Consider the following 21,482-nt stretch of genomic DNA (forward strand, 5'->3'; position numbering starts at 1 on the left):
AACGTCATGTGTCATTAATATGGCGCGGTGCGAGGTGGCGCTGCCATGTTCTTCGGCACGCGCTCGCAGAGGTTCAGTCACTTTTGCTCACGAATGTATAGGCAGGATCACTTCTTTCACAAACGTACCTCTGCCAGCTGGTGGCTTGAACGCAATCGTAGAAGCTTCACATGACCGTGACGTATGTACAGCTTACATATCTTCGTCACCGCAGGAGTACCATAGCTGTTGGTCTTGTGAAACTGACATTCACGAGAACTCGAGCGCCGCTTGAATAAATACTCTGCGAGATCACAATGTGGACGCGAAGATGTACGAACGTGCACTGATCCCTTGATTTATGACAGCTTCCTTACGCAAGTCCTAAAGCTTTGAGCAAAAAGTGTCGGACAGCTGCTCTCAGGCATCAATAGGGCGTTGCTTTGCAAGTGTGACAAGAACATGAACCGCGGTATGAACGATCTGCCTTTGAAGTAACAACGGTGCACAAGATATCGACATGAGCGCTAGCGCTCACGTGTCGTCTATCTAGAAGATAGCTTTGCAAACACCTGCCCGACCATGCCATATCGTATGAAAAGCTGTTGTATGATTTCATTTTTGGTAGCTCATTGCGCAGCCAACTATGTTAGAATTAGGCGTGTAAAGTATCGCTGAAGAATCTGTTAGAAATGTTGTCGCGAAGCAGTGGCGGTGAAAAATGATGCAGAGTCAAAACTGGGAGTTGAAAATGGAACTTTTTATTCGGCGAACTTGTGCCCAGCAAAACGAGCACTCATTCGCAACGACAGCGGCGAGCAAAGTAGGCGACCGGCGGAAATCTCATCAGCGGGTCAAGCGCGTCGGCTTTCATATATTAGTCGTCGAAAGTTCCAGTGTAATCGCTGGTGCCCGCGCGCCTTCCAGAAACTGCTACACAATTCGTGTCGCGTATGCAATCAGATTATACAAGGTTCGGCGGCAACAGACAACCGACAGAAGCATCGATAACATTTGCGAAACTTGCGATGCCTGCGCGCGCGTCCTGCGCTGAGCGACAACGTTTAACATTCGTTAACCGGTAAAATACGGCCACCGGATACAAATAAAGTATCCGTGTCATTATAAGTATGCTTGTTGGTGCATGAAAGAAACGTGAAAAAGTGGATTCTGAGAAAATCAGCGGAAATATTTGGACACCTGTAACACTCAGAAAAAACATCCGAATAGCTAAAACTTATGTAATTCGTAGCTTGTCTCCTCTCGGTTTTTGATTCGCTGAAATCTTCCCATGGAGCTCCTGATTTATTATTCTATATAGTTTGGAAGCATGATCGCCGCATCGGGCGGCCCTCACATTGAGTGTATTGCTGGAAAAATTTTCACTGTGCTAAGGCGATGTTTTATGGTAAGTGGTTTCAACATGTGAAGTCTGCCTTTCTAAACATCAATGAAATGACATACCGTGAGATAATACAAGCTGGACAATCGGAGGGTTTTAATAGGCGTCTTTCGTTGCCCTTTGCCAAGTCGTACTATTGGAGCACTTATTAGAATGTATGGTGACAGCTCATTTGCATGATATCTGAAATATATATATATATATATATATATATATATATATATATAACAGGTTTTTTTCACAATTTATACACTTCAAGTCACCACAAAGAAAATACCAGTTTATTGTTTTCAGCCTGCTATGATGCTTTGACTGAGAAATGCATTCAGTTTGTTCTGTGAGGCACCTGATAATTACTGTGGCATGTTATTGCACAACACTGCCTACAGTAGCTAACCGTAATTAAATCTCAGAAAAAATTAATACCAGAATGCATATGACAGGCACATAGCGTTTTGTGGAACTTTCTTAATTCATGACTTTTTTAATTGCACAAAATCTACTGCTCTGAAATGATACACTACCACGTACTTAAAAAGCAAAATTTTATACTACAATAATAATCAATCAATCAAATGTTTATTATAGTGACCAGAAACAGCTGGAAAGCCTTCGTACTGTTGTACTTAGAACGCAATATGTGAGACAAAATGTACAGAAAACATTAATGTGGTAGAAAAAAACAATTCGAGACAGAGAAACAAACAAGGAAAAAGAAAACGAAGAAGGATACAAGGAAGTTAATCATACATAATTACTTACAGATGCACAAAACACCGGAAATGAACTCTGAAGTATGTCAATACAGGCACAATTCTTATTACATGTTTTGTGAAGTCGAGTCATATATGTCTTTAATGCAACAAAGCCAGGCAAAGATTGTGGAATGCTGTCTGGTATACTTTTGCAGCACGAACAATTGCGTATGATCAGGAAGCTTTGGGGAATGTATAATACCATGAACCACCTTACACAGGAACAAAAGGTTTGATTAATTAGGTCTTGGGAGTTTAGAGGTGCAAGCTGACGTATATTTGAGAAGGCTGAACTATGGTCGCCAGAATGGCAAAAGTGGTGCTTGAAGATTGATTCAGAAGAAATTGATTCTGGTCGCGCTCAATAAGGTCGGAATTAGATTTGCGCGTTGTAGCCCCATCTACTGAGGTATACTCTAGTAGTGGAAGGCACACAGCAGAATAGAATTTCAGAAACCGAAGACGTGAGTGTAAATTATGCAATATACGAAATACAATTTCAAAGGCGTGAAGGGCACGTTGTGTGATTATTTCTGTGAAGAGAAGCTTAGCGTTTTGTCGAAGTACAGACCAAGATCTTTCATTTCGTTGGCCCTGAGCAGTGGAGCATCCCGAAGGGTGTATGCAAACTTCACACGGTGTGTTTTCCGCATGTAGCTTAATGCCATAGTTTTGGAAGTATTTAAGTGTACCTTATTGTTTCTGCACCAGTTTGATAGTGAAAAATTCTTTTTGGAGGTTGGTGCAGGGGTGAACACCGTTGACAATGTGGAATAGTTTCAAGTCGTCGGTACACAACGCCGTGCTGTTCATTTATTGAAGTGTTTTTAGCACTAACAGAAAGCAATGAACGTAATACAGATTCAAATGCTTTTGACGCACTGCAGAGCATAGATATAGGCCGGCTGTTAGTAACTGCATGTCTAGTACCTGATTTGTGCATGGGCTATGTCCATGCTACCTTCCGAGTTTTAGAAAACGTACCAGATTTTCAGGTGCTAGAAAACGTATCAGACTGTATGCTTGTGAGAACAGAGAACAAGTATGCTTCCATACGTCTTAAGCACTTCGGAAGGAATAGCATCAGCACCACAAGAAAGGGAAGGTTTGAGGCGCTTCATACATATTAAAACAAGTTCTTCATTGACTAATGGCGTACACACCATGCCAGACTAGAAAGGAAGGTTATATGAAACATCTTTTACACAATATACAGAACATATGTGTTCTGCAAAGCCAACAGCAGAGTTCAAGACATAACCATTTTCATCAAAAAGGCATACATCATCGGTGCTTTCTTTAGATGAGTCACAGCGCTCGAAGCTCCAGCAATATATTGAATTGCGTGTCACGCCAGCTTCACCACATTCAATGTAGTCGTAGTGATAATAATAATAATAATATTATTAATATTTATCGTTGCCATCTTACCATAATCGTACATCAGAAGCCAGGCCCGTCAAAGCCAAGGAAGTGGCTTGCGTGACTTGGCCCGGCATGTCGGCAAACAAAGTCAAAATGGCAACATGTACAGAAATTAAACGCTCGTGAAGTTTATCACACGAAAATGAAACAACCTTAGCTGAAATCAGTGACAAAAGAAATACAAGAAAAGAGAAATGTAGTATTATACATATCTTACAGTGCCTCCAACATTTTTTTTTCAAGCTTCGTTTCGAAGTTGCAGTAAATATATGATCAGGTAGGTCATCGAATATTCTTGGGACATAAGCATACCTACTAGCTTTACCACATCTTGTGTTGCAGTGCGGTACTATAAGACGCAATGTTTTCCGCAGTGCACGGGGAGCAATGTATTCCTGTTTGAAATCAGGGTTCCAAAAATGTCTTACCCCAACCGTTTGAGTGAACAAAGTTTTAAATGACGGAAGACCCAGATGTATAAACAAGTTCACAGTGTCGGCTGAGGAAGTGTTATAAGCAATGGACTTCAACATATTTTTTAGAATTCTGTCGATTCGACAGAGCCATCGAGATGAGCAAAACCCGAACAATTTAATGACATAACGTAACACACTGTATGCTAAGGCGTGCATGATAGTGGTTTTTACAGGCATCGGAACAATGGATTTAATGTCAAAAAGCAGCGAGAAAACACTTCTGAGCCTGCCGCAAAGATATGTCATGTGATCATTTCATGAGAGGTCACTGTCAAAGAAAACAACAAGGTATTTAATGGAGTTTACATATTCTACAGGGGTACACTGACACGATTGGCAAGTGCGACCGTGTAGGAACAAGGGTAAATTTGTAACCGTTGCTTTAAGTGGATTTCTAAAACATAACATTTTGTTTTTTTCTTTGTTTATTGACAAACAGTTGTTAGCAAACCAGGTCACTGCATCGTACACACTCTCTTGAAGTAACGCAATTGCTTGTCAGTAGCAGATATGTTTAGTTAAAAGGACAGTGTCATCTGCATACTGAAATATCATACACTTCGATACAGCTGAAGAAAAACCATTTATAAATATGTTAAAAAGAAGGAGACAATTTAGAGCCCTGAGGCACTCGGCTTTCTATGGTAGCTTGTTATTGATGAATAACTCGTTGTCTAAAGATATCACCTGCGAGCGGCCGGACAAATAGTTTTTTAGGAACTGGTAAAATGGCCCCCTGAAACCGAGCAGGTATAGTTTTTCAAGCAGGAGTTCGTGGTTCACAGTATCCAATGCTTTAGAAGTATCGAGAAACAATGCGCATGCAAACATGTTTTGTTCTAAAGCTGTGTTTAATTCGTCTGAAAATTCCTCGAGCAGAGCAATGGTGCCCCGTCTCACGACAAAGCCGAACTGACGACTCGATATAACTGAAAACTTATCTCGAAATGACGTCATAGTTTCTAAGAGAAATTTTTCCATTATTTGTGACATGATAGGCAAGATCGAAATGGGTCGGTAACTGTCCACAATACCTTTCTTTCCCCCTTTAAATAATGGAGATACAATAGCCATTTCTAATTCCGCCGGCATTGTAGCTGCCTCTAGGAATCCATTATGACAAGAAGAATACGCCATAGTGCGTTGAAGTTTCGTTGGAGCAAAGATACCGATATACCGTCTGTACCAGCTGGCTTATGTCGCCTAAACCCAGCAACTATTCTTGCGAGTGAGTCGAATGTTATCGTCTGTAAGAACGCGGAAGCCCATATGATTTTTTCTTTTCTAGAGCGGCCAGCTGGCACCGTTGAAGTTGCTCCCGGAACGCGCGTGAAATGTTGACTGAAAATTGTGGCTGTCTGTGCAAGATCACATGGGAAAGCGTCAGCTAGCTTTGAATTGGTAGTGTCTTTCCCGCGTAGGTGGTTTATCAGTAACCACGTCTTCGCCGGGTTTCGAACAGATAATTGAAACTGACGTTGAAAGTAGCGTCGTTTTGCGCATCGTATAAGGGCGACGACTTTATTCCTTGTGAATCTGTAGCTAGCGCGAAGCTCAGCATTGCACGGAGTTCGTTTAAGCCATTTCCACAGCAAGTCTCGGTAGGCGATTGCATTCATTATATCCACGGTAAGCCAGTTATGATTTCTTCTCTGTTTAGTTAGAACAATACGAGTGCAGGCTTCTGGAAAGCTGCGTATTTTCGAACAAAATTCTTCATAATTAAACAGTGGCACTCCGGAAACAATCAGTGAAGACCATTCGAACCCGCCAATTATCTCATCCAATTTGTGTGGATCAACAAAGGCAACGCGCGTCCACCTATCTGAGCTATTTACTTTCCCACGTTGAGGTGTGTTAAAAAGGTACCTCAAGCTAAAACGACAGACAGTGAAATAGTGGTCTGCTAAGCGTTGCGTAATCACGCATGAATGCAGATCATGATTAGGCGCCCGTGCGGCGATGTGGTCTAAGCAAGAATGCGTTATTCGGCCATTCGCAATTTCTTCACGTGTGAAGGCGGTGACCATGCTTTCGAGGCCAAAAGCAGAAAGGGCAGGTAAATAGTCTGAAACTTGAGCTTTGCCTGGGCATAATACGTCAATATTTAAATCACCAGTGAGGCAAAACTCCTCCTCATAACTGAAACGCTTCAAAAGAGTCTCTAATTCTATTATAAATCGATTAACGCTGTTTGCAGGAGGCCGGTAGATCGCTAACAAAGAGCGGTCTGAAGAAAGCTTACATTTAAACACAGGCATTCCGCATGAGCCAGATCTACATCAATGCATGATACTATGTACTTTTCATTCACAAAAACTGCAATTCCACCCGCTCGACGGTTTGAACGAGTGATAAATTTTGCACTGTAACCTTTTATGGCAAAGAACTGTGTGCTTGATTCGGGAATATTGATTTCGGTTAGCACAAATACATCTACAAAATTTGTTGCATCTTCTGCAATATGTTTAAACTCATCCCAGTATTTACGTAGACTGCGAATATTTATATTGACCAAAGTAAAGTCTGATTCGGAATTCGGGCCGAAGCTGCCCTTAAAAGCTCGAAAGCTCGGAAAATTAAGCAAAACAGACAGATGCATATTCATTAGATTTTTTCAACATTCATTTCATTGGTAATGCGAATGAGTGGAGAGACTTCGTCCTTCTTAGCGAAGATTTTGCCTGCTTTCACCCAAACGAACTTGTACTTTTGTTGCTTGCCTGCGGCCCGGGCAAGCCAGAACAGATGCCGATTTGCCTTGGTTAGATTGGCATTAAAGTAAAGCTTCGGAAGTACTTTGGATTCACAGAGCTGTCGAAGCTTTCCACGAGCCCTGATCCAGTTTTCTTTCATGTTTACCGTTGAGAAACGAACCAAGACTGTAGGAACAGTGTCTGTTTTGCCAGAAAGTCGGTGGACAGCAATGACGTCAGCATCAACAGAAAACTCGAGTAAATCAATTTCGTCAGCGAGATCATGCAGTATTTTCTTCAAATCTTTCTTATCGGCAACCGGCAAATCATGAATTTCCAAATTTGCCTTTCTGCTGTGCTGTTCAGATTCATTTTGATCATGCTGCAATCGTTGCAATATCTCAGCCTAAACACGGACAGTCTCATTTAACTTATGAATTTCTCTGTCTCTGGTCCTTGCGGCATCTTCAGACAACTTGAGCTGTTCACGTGTAGTCTCGTATTGCTTTAACAAGAAAGTGACGGCATCTTCAAGGTCAGAGATGGTCTTCGACAGCTTTAAGAATTCGGCTTTCAGAAGCAACAGCGAGTCAACCTTAGAATGCGGTGCCGGTAGTACTTCTAATCTTTCTTTACGTCCTTGATTTCCGCAGCAAGAGCTAAAATAGCGTCGTTATTGCCTGCCGCCTGCGCTGAATCCGACTGGGATGAAGAAGGTTGCCTTTTGTTTGCTCTGCAGGTCTTACATACCCAACCCTCACGTTTCGCCTGTCCCATAGTGTTAAAGGTATTACAGGCAATACTCGAGCAAGTCTGTCCGAGATGATATGAATATTTGCATTCACAACACGCCATAATATGTCCATCACTAGGCAGACGTTTTTGACAGGCAATACAAAGGCTGTCTTCGGACATCGCGACAGGTTATAAAAGCAACGCTTGGCAGTCGGCAGCACTTCACATACAATGAGAAGCAAAAGATTACAAAGGAAAATATACCTGTGGAAGTACAGGTGATCAGTTTAACTGGCCAATGTATCGCTGCCGACTGCATTAATAAATAATTAATAATAATAATACTAATAACCTTAGTGGTAACATGACACTCTAAACAGGTGGCAAGACTAAAAAAGAAGGTTGATGCCTGTAGGCTAGATGTGCGTGAAAGCCGGCCATTTAGAGCAAGAATTTGTAGGATGCAGAAGGCACCTGCACCCTTTACGTGCACACACACACGCGCGCACACGCGCGCACACGCACGCACACACACATTTGCTCAACTGAACTCCAGAGCAAGGGACACATTCAACGGGTGCGCAACGTGCAGGAGTGCCAATTCAGTCCGATCGCAAGGAAGGGCAGTCTGAATGGCCGGGGGGGGGGGGGGGGAGCGAAAGCTCTGTATGCTTGATATAAGCGTGTAGTTGCGCGTCGGGCTGTACAGGCACGATGGAGCTCAGGCTGTGCTGATCGAATGTTCAGACAGACTAAAGAAGTATGAGTGCTGTCCAGAGAGCCGTCAAGCACCTTGCAGAATCGACAGACTAGTGCAATGTTGCACTGGTATTGCAGGGTGTGCCACTTGAGAGCTTTGAGGCAATCCTCGTAGGCTAGCATGAGCTTGCGACGACCGAAAAGACGGGAGTAGAAGGCGCGTGTTACCCAGCGCTGAACAAAATCAGGTTTGTCCTCGACGTGAGTTCGGTACGGGGATTATACTGATGAGCAGTACTAAAGCCGTTGCAGAATGATAGACGTTTAGAGTGTTCGGAAACCCTTAGGTCCACAGGGAAGGGAGACACGGGACACAAATCCAACAATGTGACGATCCTTAGATACAGTGCTGGTGACATATACAGAAAAGTCGAGAAAAGGAATTAATGTTACACCCATAATGCGAAGGGCGCGAACAGTCTTTAGAGGGCTGCCTCCGAGGAAGTAGGTTAGACACGCATCATTTTTTTTGGTGGCTGATACTCATGGCAGCACTGTTTCCAGTGCTACTCTAAAGTTTGGTGTTGTAGGCCCAGTCGTTCACCTTTACGGAAAGTATTAATTTCAAGCTCGTATGCTGCACATCAGCTTAATGTTGCAGTGAAAATGTTAACTTGTTAATCAAACACACTCTGCGAAGATGTATTAGCAACATGGTTTTGAGTTGCTCTTTTTCCTGACTACACCTTGTAGTATCGCAGCGAGAAACATTTTATCGGAAACTGGAGAGATTTAGGCAGTCTAAGCATACCGACTGCCCAAAGCACTGATGACACCTTTTCACTTTCCTCGCAATGCACTCGCACCATCTGCTCTGACCATAAGCAAAAAAAATGAATCAAAAGCCAATTACAGTTTCATTGACTCAGTATGTGCTGCTTCTCAAGCAGGCATCGAAGAAATCCTGGTATACGCGGCTACATGCTTAATTCTTGCATGATGCAGGTCACATATATTGCACATATTGCAAACAGATCACACATTGCAAACGCATCATTTCTCTTTGCAGTCCTCAAGTATAAGGATACACTGACTTAAACATGGCTGCTGTGCGTCATGTTTCCTTGAGTGCGTCAGCGTTCTGTAGTCCTGCACGAGCGATTTATCCCCAACTAGCTCATGCACTTGAAAAAACTCAAGTTAAGCAGTACTGTGAACTTGTACCGAACTGGATTCCCATGCCGAATAGAATAGTGCACCGCAAGCTGACACGGATGGCGTAGCTGATGACGTACGTACGTACCACTGTTGGGCTATTGGTATCTTTGGCTTTCGAATGTTGCCTTTGCCCCTGGAAACAGCGCTGAGCTCACCCGTTAAACTTGAGTCACCTGATAGCACACGATACACGCCGCGGTTCACCATTTGAAGTTCCACATGATTCATTACCCACATACCACACCACACGAAATCAAGAGTGCCATATATTAAATCGCTGCAGTGTCAACGGAACTCAAGTTTTTCAGCTGGGCTAGTTCACTCGCCAGTTATGAATTCGATCGGCGCACTAGGCCTACCCGCGTAACGTAAACATCGGGGCCAGGCGAGTGCTGAATATAGAGACTGCGGAGTTCGAAAGCATGGGTGCTATAACATAAAACTATTGCAAACTTTTCTATTCCAATTCTGCAATCATCCTTCCGCCAATGGCCAAGTTCTTTTAACCAGCCCCACTTCGCCTGTCGGTCACACGACGACAAAAAAACCGCGGTAATTCCCCATCTGGTATGATATGAACACACTGATTATGTATGACTGTAAAGAACGAAAGGAAAATATAGTTATTTACGATTCGACGCTTTTTGGCCATTAGACCTCAGCTATTGGTCAAAAGTTCTCGGGCTGCACCCACTTCACCTGCCTGTCACGCGACGTCACAAAACCGCGAAAATTGACAGCGTCGAAGTGACGTGTATGCGTTAAAGATGCATTAATATACCGAACAAAGCTATATTTTTCTCTGAATAGCCGCAGGCTGTCCGGTTCCGAAAGGAATAAAAGATGGCTGCCGCCGGTCTTTCAGGCACTGACTACTTGCACCTGCCGGAGACCATGGGTTTATTTTCGTACAACACTTTTTTGCGTGTCTGTGTCACGTTTTCGAGCACTTTCGGCATGTTTACGTCCTTGCTCAGTCAACTTTTCTTTGCTGACGATCCTTTTTAGCGGCATTCTTAACCTTCCGTTGCATGCCGCCGTGGTTTTCGACGAGCCACCCCAAGCTAAGTAAGGGAAAGCGGACCAATCGCAGACGCCACACCACCCTCTTCATCCGGTCATCGATTTTCAGTGCACTGGCTCGGCCCCATCAAATCGCTCTCCACTTGAGCCCTGCTCCTCGCCTCTTATCAGCCAATTAGATAAGAGAAGCCGCTCAGTGTAGGCAATGTTATTCGTTTTTAAAGAAAAAAAATGACCTCCTGTAATTGAGGAGAGCGTTTGATTGGTCTCTCCAAACAACCCTGCGCGTCACCGCCCGATGCTTGCGTCGGCGGTTACAAGAATTTGACCAACAGGAGATTGGAATAAAAACATATTGGAATAGTTTTACGTTATAGGGCCCCATGTTTCCATTCGTTTCGAGCACGACAAAATGCACACAAACTAAGCACATAGGTTGCGGCGATCGTGATTCTGTTGGTTGTTTAAGCAGACGATCGCACTGAGGCCGGTGGAACCCAGCGGGCAAGTTGGATTTGTCGGCGTCGTTCGAAGTAGGTTCGGATCCACGTCGCACTGCCACAGCCCACGGTCGTCGGTTGTGTAGTTGGCAGCCCAAATTCACCACTGCCTTCCAGGAACACTGTCGCGCGTGTCGGGCGCCCAAAGAAATCGGATGCTCATTGGTACGGCATCTCCGCATCGGCTGCCATCATAGGCATAGTAGCCGGAGACCTCGCATCCTGCGATTGGTTGACGCCGGCGACGCATCGTAGTCTCTAATTGCTGCACGCCGTCGAAGCGTCGCCACGCGTCGGCGAACTTCTAGCATCGTCAGTCGACAAAATCTCTGCGCGTTGCCACACTTCACCCTGTTGCCGACTGACGCTTTTGAGGCATTGGCACGTGTCCAAGCTTGCCGACGTGTGCCAGTCGTTGGGCCTTAAGCCGACGGAGTGCGGTGCGCTGAAAGCGTTGGAGTATATCGGGTGCTTAAAGGGCAACTGCGGCGTATTGTTAACCATATTAGGATATTGTCATTTTCAAATGATATTGACGGTCCTGTCACCTCTAGGGTGGTTTAATTTGCTTAGAACTTCACAAATGATTTTAACTAACCAACAAACGAAATACCCAAACCGAAACCGGTAGCTGCTTCATGTGACGTCATGATGAGTGAATAACGTCAGGTCCTACATTACCATAACGTAAACACGCAGTACACGTGGCGCTTACACCAAAGAAGCGAAGCTGATGATGTCTCCTGACGACGCAGGGTGCTTTTGCATAGTTTCCGAACTAGGTAGCGGCGATTTAAGCGACGATTTCAGCGAGAGTGGGGTGTAGACTTTGACGTCGCAAACACAGGATGACCATTAGAAAGTCATGATTCCGGAACGCAACCAATATTTAAAATTCATATTCAGGAATACTAAACGAGTGGCTGCCATCGTATAGTTTGGCACAAATCATCAATGCAAAAAAGAACATACATGCAAAATTTTGTGACCATCAGTGGACATCGGAAAATTGCCAGAGTTGCACTTTAAGAGCTGCGCTCTAAAATGAAAGCAAACGTGGAGCGCAGCATGAGATGACAAAAAAGGCTGCGAGGAGGAAAGTGGTGGTGGAGGTTAGTTAAAGCATGAAGAGGAAAACGAAGGGGAGATGGCCTGCACATGCGCTGAGTTGCCGGCGGTCACAGCATCCGCAGCTGCGTGGGCGATCTACCCTGCACTTCCGCAAGGGGCCAGGTGGACGTGAGGTGGGGGTGCTACGCTTGCCTGCGGCGTCACTCCTGAGGTCAGTCGGTGCACCAGCGTGTGTGACGGGGATCACTTCTCCGGCAAGGGGCGATGGGGAGCGGGTACGAGTAAAGCTCGATGAGTCTGCGTTGGATGTTGTCGCAGCTGGCACTGGTGGCACGAAAGCGTCAGAAGAAAATCATACAGCCGCGCATACAGCCGCGCAAGACGCGTTGTACGGCGACAATGGCTACGACATCACACCGGAATAGTGCGCGTCGTCTGCTGCATGAGCGGAGGTCTGCCTGCGGTGGCTGCTGTGAACGTCGCCTACGCGTCGCCCACGCGCTGCCTCTCGCGATTTCCCGGTTAGCGAGGCAGTCGCGCCACAATTCGCTCCATTTTCAATGTGCCCCACGAGAGATTGTCCGCGCCAGCTAGGCTACGTACCGCGTTCTCTTCCTAATATAAACCGTGTGCCTATATAATCATAACACATAATACTGACACGCGCAGTGAAAGAAAGTACAGAGCTGAGTTCAAATTTCGCATTAGGGAGTATCGTAATCGTCGATGAACTTTTACAGCTAAGCTGTTTGCCTATAGTTCGTCAAGAATTTTCGCGGCGAGTGCTCAGGGAAATAAAAATAATTTCAACCATTAAAAAGAACCTTCACCAATTTAAGCGAAAAGCGCGCAAATGTTTTGGCGCGACGCATAGAACACACAGCTCAGCTTTTGTTTCAATAAAGAGCGAGCATCCAAGCCACATCACTGATGATAAGGTACTCCTTGTAACAATGATAAGCACGTAGTGCTCCCCACTTGCGTTTCCCATTAAATATTGCTGTTGCGTAAGCTGCCGCAGCGACAGTAGCTTGCGAAGAGGGGAGTGACGTCACTATCTTTTCAAATATAAAGATAACCAGCCTAGCAACTGATTTATTTCTTGTAATACCACTGCGAGTAGGCAACGCACAGTTGGGACTCCCGTGCAGCGGCGTGAATACGAGGAGCGGCAAAGGGAAAAGAATCGGCACTGCGACCAGTGGCAGCGTGCTGCCAAAATTTCCATTAGTCTAAATTACCATCACTACAAAACAATAAAGCATTACACACCCCCCTCAGCAGTTGTAGTGGTGGTTTTCGACAGCTTCTCTGCACATCCACTTTCGCAGGGCCTGGATGGCGAGCTTTCTTTTTTTTTTTCTCGCCCAGACAGTCGTGCCAGCAGAACGACCTTTGCGATCGATCGGGAGCCAAGTCTGATGCACGAGAAACGCGGCTTCCGTGTCACTGCTTCGTTATCCTTACCATTGGTGGCACGCGACGGTGGGCGCAAATGGGCTTAGGCGCAAATTTTGTTGAACGGCATGCGTGCGGTACCAAATAAACGAACGAGCAGGACAGCAAGTAAAGATGGACGCGCATGATAACTGCAACAGTGGTAACGCGCCGTCCAACGGCACGCACATGCACTTTGTCACTCGCTCCAATAGTCTCAAAACTTATGCTGTCGACATTACAATGGCGTTCGTAAGCCTAAAAGCATGGGAAGTGGACGTCATAACTGTAGGACAAGGCTCTAAAATAGTGGTGCTCCCGGCTTTGAGACTCGCATAGTTCTCACGCGAGCAATTTTTAATTGATCAAGTGCACTCTGTCGTCTTGTAGAACCGCAAGATTGCAGGAACCATGGAAGACATATGTCGGCAAGGTACCGCTTCGACACTAGCTGTGCTTACGCTGCTGAGTGCCGATCGCATGCAAAGGAAAGATGTGGTACACGCGGCTGTCATCATCTGAAAATTTGTTGGTGATGCAATACCTTACGCACTAGTTCAAAATTATATGTGCCGAAACATGTTGAACGACACGAACAGAAACTATTGGGGACGACAGAAGAAAAGCAAAATGTCAATTGTGTGCGGCGACTTATTTAAGAGTACTCGTGGTAGCCAAATGGCTGCGGTGCTCTGCTGTAGATCTCAACGTCGCGGGCTGGAGTCGCGGCTGCGGTGGGGGCATTCATATGCACACGAAATGCAAGAATGCTCGTGCCCCGTTCTTTCGGTGCACGTTCAAGAAAACCACGTCATTAAAAATTAGTACTCAGCACTTTATTTTAGCTTCGTTTATACCTAACTCTGGAATTTAGGGACAATAAATCACATTTTATAAGAAAAAAATTTATATCCATAGGAGTGATAGCAGCCCAACCCTTTATTCTTGCTTGGGAGCATACAGACTGGCATAAAGGCACTAAACTGCAGTCATTATCATGATCTTGCTGATGAGAAAGGGAGAGAGACTAAGAGGGAAATGTAGGGAGGTTAACCAAGGAGGGGCCGCGGTGGCTGCCCTGCACTTGGCGAGAGGGAAAGGGGAAGTATAGACAAGAGAAGAAAAATAATACCCAGTAATTCGCAGAGGAATGTCCGCTTTCACAAGCGTTAGTATCCTTCAAGAATCCAGAAGGACTTTTTCTGGCCTTTCACATGCAAGAATGCATAGGCCATGGTGTGAGGTTCTTTTCCTCCGAGAGCACTCTATTTTATAAGAGGCTGAGTGGCGTAGGCACTCGCAGATTTTTTCGGTGAGCTGAGCGAGCAGCTTCACCTGCACTGACGTTGCCGATAATTCCGCAGTGGCTCGGCACCCACTGAAATAAAATGTCGTGCCCTTTCTCAAGCACGTGGTAATGGGCGCGCCTTGTTTCATGCACCAGCTGCTCGTGTAACCCATTCATTATCAAGAACATCACCAACATCATCAACAACCTATTTTAAGTCCAATGTAGAACGAGAGCCTCTCCCTCCAATCTCCAATAACTCCTGTGCTGTACCAACCGATGCCAACTTGCGCCTGCGAATTTCTTAATTTCATCACTCAACCTAGTATATTGCCCTCCTCTACCGCGTTTCCCTTCGCTTAGCATGCATTCTATAACTCTAATGGTCAACCGGACCGGCCCAGCTCCATTACTTTCTCTTAATATCGTTTAGAGTATCGGCTATGCCCGTTTGCTTTTTGATCCAAACCATTCCCTTCCTGTTTCTTAATGTTATGCCTCTTATTCTTCGTTCTATCACTCTTTGTGCGGTACTTAATTTGTTTTCAAGCCGCTTTGTCAGCCTCCAAGTTTCTGCCCCGTATCTTAGCACCGATACAATGCATTGATTGTACACCTTTCTTTTTAGTGCTAATGGTAAGCTTCCAGTAAGAATATGATTATGACTGCTGTATGCGCTCCAACCCAGTTTTATTCTTCAGTAAATTTACTTCTCATGATCAGGGTTCCCTTTGAGTAATTGTCCTAGGTAAACGTATTCAATCGCATGCTCTAGAGGCTCACTGGTGATCCTCAACTATTGTTCCCTTGTCAGGCTATTGATCATTACCTTTGTTTTCTGCTTGTTAATCTTCAACCCCACTGTTACACTCTCTCTGTTCAGGTTCTCAATCATTTGTTGTAACTCGTCCCCACTGTTGCTGAATAGGACAATGTCATCTGCAAACCGAAGGTTGCTAAGATATTCGCTGTTTATCCTTACCTTATAAGCAGTCCCAATTTAATAGCTTGAATACTTCTTGCAAGCACGCAGTCAACAACATTGGAGAAATTCTCTCCTTGTCAGACCCCTTCCTTTATAAGTATCTTCCTACTTGTGGACAATTGGAGTATGTGTTGAATATTCATAAATATTTTCCGAAATATTTACTTAAACCTCCTCTACTCTTTGATTACGTAGTGCCTCTATGACTGCTGGTATCGGTACTGATTCGAATGCCTTTTTGTAATCTATGAAAGCCATGTAGAGAGGTTGATTCTATTCTGCAGATTTTTCGATTATATGGTTGATTACATGGATATAATTAATTGTACAGTATCCCTTGAAGCCAGCCTGTTCCTTTGGTTGACTGAAGGCAAAGGCAAGTGTTGTCCTTATTCTAATATAAATTATCTTCGTGAATATTTTATGCAATACTGTAAGTAAGCTAATTGGCCTATACTTTTCCATTCTTTAGCGTCTCCCTTTTTGTGGGTTAGTATAATGTTGGCATTCTTCCAGTTCTCTGGAACCCTTGAAGCCGTGAGACATTTCGTATAAGGGGCCGCTTGTTTTTCAAGTATGGTGTCTCCTCCATCTCTGTTTAAATCGATTGTTATTACATCTTCACCTGCCGCCTTTCCTCGCTTCATGTCTTCCAAGGGCCTTCTAACTTCATCGCAAGTTATAGAAGGAGCCTCTGTAACCTATTAATTACTACTTTCAAAGGAGGAGTCCAGGCTGCTCTGAGTATTGTGCAGCTCAGTATAGAATTTTTCCGCGGCTTTTACTATATCTTCAAAATTGCTGATGATATTGGCCTGCTTATCTTTCATTGCATACATCTTGGCTTGTCCTATGCAAAGTTTTTGTCTCACTGATGTCAAGCTGCGTCCATTTATTACTGCTTCCTCAGTAATTTTTACGTTATAATTTCGAATAACCTTTATTTTCTCCTTGTTTATTATTTTAAATAATTCCCAGAATTCTATCTGACCTCTCCACTTGGACTGTTTCATTCCTTGTCGCTTCTTTATTAGGTCCTTCGTTGCTTGAGAGAACTTACCTATTCGTTGCCTTAGTGCAATGCCACTAACTCCGAGGACTGATTCTGAAGCCAGCCTAGTCACGTTTTCAGTCATTACCTCTATATGATCTACATCTCTGTTTTAACGCTGCATATTCGTTTGGAAGTACCAGCCTGAATTGGTCTGCTTTTACCCTTACTGTATCTAGGTTGGCCTGCTTTTTCTTGACCAATTTTACGCTTTCTCTCTTCAAATTGAAGTAAACCCTAGCTCTTACAAATCTATGATCACTGCACTTTACCCTATCTAACATTTCTACATACGGCACTATGGTGCGATCGGCAGAAAGTACGAAATCAATTTCGTTTCTGATTTCACCATTAGGGCTTTCCCAGGTCCACTTTTTGTTCGAGCGCTTCCTGAAAAAGGAGTTAAATATTCGCAGCTTTTTCCATTCCGAGAATTATACCAACATCTCTCCTCAAGTGTTCCTATAATCCACGCCGTAGTTGCTCATTGCTTGTTCACCAGCCTGTTTTTCTCCACTTTTGCATTGAAGTCGCCCATGACTATAGTATGGTGAGTTTGCACTTTTCGCATCGCTAATTCAACATTTTCATAAAACTGATCTACTTCATCATCGTCATCATGACTGGAGGTTGAAGCGTATTCTTGTACCACCGTTAATCTATACCTCTTATTAAGTTTCATTACGACTACCGCTACCCTCTCATTAATGCTATAGAGTTCGTCAATGTTGCCCTCTATGTCCTTAGGTATTAGGAATCCTACTCTGTGTAACTTCCTATCTGGCAGTGCCCTATAGCAGAGGATATGGCCGTTAGTCAGAGCCTCACCAGTTCTAACCTCACTAAGGCCAATGATATTCCAAACTATGCCTGATAGTTCCTCAAGATCCTGCTATGTTAGCCACACTCGAAAGAGTTCGGGCGTTAAAGGTTGCAAGGGTCACTTCTTTTAGCGGCCTGTCCGGGTCCAGAGATTCTTAGCACCGTCTGCCGCGTTACAGGTCTGACCGCCGCCTTGGTCAGGTGCTCTTCAGCTGCTGTAGTCTGAGGGCCATGGGTTAATTGTAGGAGTCATGAGGGAGTTAGTGGCCGAATACTGCACTAGGGAGGCCAATTCTCGTTCCGGTGAGGGAGTGACTTTGTTGAAGCTTAGTGGGCCTTCTTAATTCGATTAATATGGCCTACTGGTTCGCGCAGTTTTAGCCGATGTCAGGCGCCACTCAAGGCTCGAGGTGTTTTAGTGGAGATGGTGAATTCCAGATTACCCCATTCAGATTTTTAAAAAAAACTCGAGGATTCGAGCTTCTGACTACTACAACCGAGCATACAAGGTAGCTCTGTCAGATAACCCTGCAGGCTGTGAGGCTGCAGCCCAGAAGATCTTACGTGCCTAAAAACTTCCTTGATTTCTTGATAAATGTCATAGTACCTCGTAGTTCCAGAATATCACGTACGCAGGTGGCCGTGAACTCGGCAAGGTAAACTATACGGACGTTCAGACGACCTTGGACAGCACTTAAAACGAGACGAACGAAATGGTGGAACTGGTCTCTTCTCTCACCTGAAAGGCGACGGGACACGAGGTACATCCTTATTGTTCTGCGCCGAAAGGCCGAGTCGTCGAGACTGGATGAGCTGCACTTCCATATGTACATACGTATATATATGCGCGGAATCTTTCACTCATGAACGAATCGTAAGACTGCGCCACCGGATTCTCTGCGACACAGAGCCCATGGCGTTACTCGCGTATAAAATTAATATTAACGCGCTCGATGCGCTCACTCCGATCACAAAAAGGGGGTCATCTCAGTAGGCACATCTCGGCAGCGTAATGCGGAAGTCACTCCGGCCCATTTCCTAAATCTTACATGCCTGAAAACGTCCTTCATTTATCCGCGATATATATGTTTTGCTGGTCGCGATGGGTAAATCAATATGGAATGATTCCTAAATGGTGCCCACCTTGTAGTTTCGGAATCTCACGTGCAGAGGCGGCTGTGAACTTGGCTAGGTAAACTATACAGGCGTTTCGATGAGCTTCGACAACACTTAAAACTATAAGGGGGCAAAATAATGGTGGAACTGGTCGCTTCGCTCACCCGAAAGGCGAGAAGAGACGGGGTACTTCCATTTTGTGCTGCGTCGAAAGGCCGGGTTGTTCAGAGTGGATAAGCTGCACTATCATATACACATACGTATATATACCTGTAAACTTTCGCTCACGAATGAATCGGAAGACTGTGCCACCAGATTCTCTGCGGCATAGACCCCATACTGCTACTCGCGTTCAAAAACGATAACGTGCACGATGCGCTCGCTTCTATTACAAAAATAGGAGGCTTTATAAGCAGGCACATCTCAGCAATGCGCTTTGGAAGTTCCTGCAGCCCATTTCATAAATTTAGGCTGCAGTATACGTAAAGCCAAGTGCGGAGTTTGTAGGGCTGATCTCGGATCGAAGAAATTGACCCAACCATTTGGTGGCTGCTGATTCACGTAAATGAGTGTACATTGAAGAGTCTTAGAACGACAGAAAGCTGAGCTAGTTTGTAAGGAATCATGATGCAAAGAAGGGGTAAGGCGTGCGGACACGGACACAAGAACAGTGGACAACAGGAATGCCACTATCGACTGAAGGAAGCACTGAGGTGAACGAAGAAAAGACGCAAAACTCATCTCATCATGCTGTGGAATGGTAGCACCACGTGTCAACGGGTACACGTGCCTGTCTACGAGAAAGGTCTGCTCCTTATTTAAGGTAATCGAAGGCTAAATCACACACGCACTTCCCTAGGAATGAAGATACGCGTCTTATGGTCGAGGCACACCTGCCGTGGTTGCTCAGTGCCTATGGTGTTGGGCTGCTGAGCACGAGGTCGCGGGATCGAATGCCGGCCACGGCGGCCGCTGTTCGATGGGGGCTAAATGCGAAAACACCCGTGTGATTAGATTTAGGTGCACGTTAAAGAACCCCAGGTCGTCGAAATTTCCGGAGTCCGCCACTACGGCATGCCTCATAATCAGAAAGTGGTTTTGGCACGTAAATCCCCATGTTTTAATTTTTTTATGGCCGAGGCACGGCATATCAATAATGGTGGATATCTCGCATGCATATAAAAAGCAGGTCCGCCCATTTTAACACAGTATGATTACAACGGTGCTCTGCTTTCCATGGAATCTTTTAATTTTTGTGTGTGCTGCTTGTGCAAGAAGCCGTACTAACAGGAAAGCGTGAGCCTTAAACAAACGCTGCAAAGCTCCTGGTCCTAGCTAGCAATTACGGAGAAACATGAGACACGCAGTTCTGTCTTTATTCTTGGTGGGAGTTTTGGTCTGTCGAACACACCGTGCCTGACATCTGTAGCTACTCTTGTAGACTTGTGTCACTGATGTAGGTTTCGCCTGATCTTGCCCTTAAAAACCGTGGGAAGGTGTTTCTTCCAACATTACTTTACCTCTCTACGAGAACAAACAAAGCCAGCTAACCGCTTCTACCAGATGGCGGAGCAACTGTAACCATAATTCTGATTTCGTTTTTTTTTAACATACACGTGCACCGGCACGTTCTAAGCCAGACCAGTTTCTGTTTCAATGTCGTGTGGGTGCCGACTATTCCTTCTACTGAGGATCGTTTCACGCGCATGTGAGAAACGTCGTGTGGTGCGGGCAGTCCGCATCTACCAGCTCCCAGCAATAGTCTCTGCACGGCTTTGGATGAGTGACCCTGCTCCGCAACAGGTTACTTGAGTTGATGATGCATGAAACTTATAGGGTGTCCCAGCTAACTTTCGCGAAGCTGTCCAGCCAAAAGAAGAAAAAAAGAATTTAAAACACGGTGCAACATCAGATTTTAATACCTGCGATATTCGGTTGTCAGACTTCTGAAGACCGAACACCGTTAGTGCTATAATTTCACCTTGCACCACGTTCTTGAAAAATTTTTTTTAATAGCTTGGCTAACATTATCAAGGGCGCAAATTGTATTATGCGCATCTTAATGCATGAAGACGACGCTGCCGTCTTTTCGAAAGCACATAGTGAGATACCTTAAGGTAGTTCGCCAAAAGCACTACAGCAGTGGAACGTCTGATTTGCGTTGACAAGATGAACAAACTTGTTGCTAACCTGTTGTTTCCAGTGAAACGCAAATGAAACCATTACAACCGAATAGAAATGATTCAAACAGCGCTTCAGGAGTAGTGCTCTGTGTTTGGTGCTCTATACACATGCTGGAATGCTTTACGTAACCTTCCCTTTTTATGTCAAATAAGCAGGCCATCTCACTGCCTCAAGTGCATGATTCTTTACGAGATTGCTTTCACGTGTTGTCTTGAATCATAGCTACTGTCCAATTTTACTCATTGTTCATTTGCGAAATTGACCTAGGTCCTTCTGAAAGTACTGAAATTAAAAGTTCGCTCCATTCCAAGTTTATTACCAAAATTAGTTCGTCCACAATGTTGTTTCCCTGTGCGCGGTTACCGGCGCAAGAGCGTCTGAATGACATGAATGAAAAAAGATGGGGTTTTGCGCGCCACACATGAGGCATGCCGCAGTGGGGGACTCCGGAAAATTGGACCACCTGGGGTTCTCTAATGTGTACCTAAATCTAAGTACATGGGTGTTTTCGCATTTCACTCCCATCGATATCCGGCCGCCGTGGCCGTGATTTGATCCCATAACCTTGTGCTTAGCAGGACAACACCAACGCCACTTTGCAACCATGGCGGACAATCACA

The 21,482-nt window shown here is 44.8% G+C and overlaps 1 protein-coding gene across 2 annotated transcripts in view; it reads left to right on the forward strand.

Annotated features, from left to right (window-relative positions):
* The window catches only part of LOC126526145 (alcohol dehydrogenase [acceptor]-like), a 91,789-nt gene that overhangs the window by 1,842 nt on the left and 68,465 nt on the right, over positions 1-21,482 (forward strand). The window lies entirely within an intron of this gene.

The sequence above is a fragment of the Dermacentor andersoni genome, chromosome 8, assembly GCF_023375885.2.
Source record: "Dermacentor andersoni chromosome 8, qqDerAnde1_hic_scaffold, whole genome shotgun sequence".
NCBI classification, from domain to species: domain Eukaryota; kingdom Metazoa; phylum Arthropoda; class Arachnida; order Ixodida; family Ixodidae; genus Dermacentor; species Dermacentor andersoni.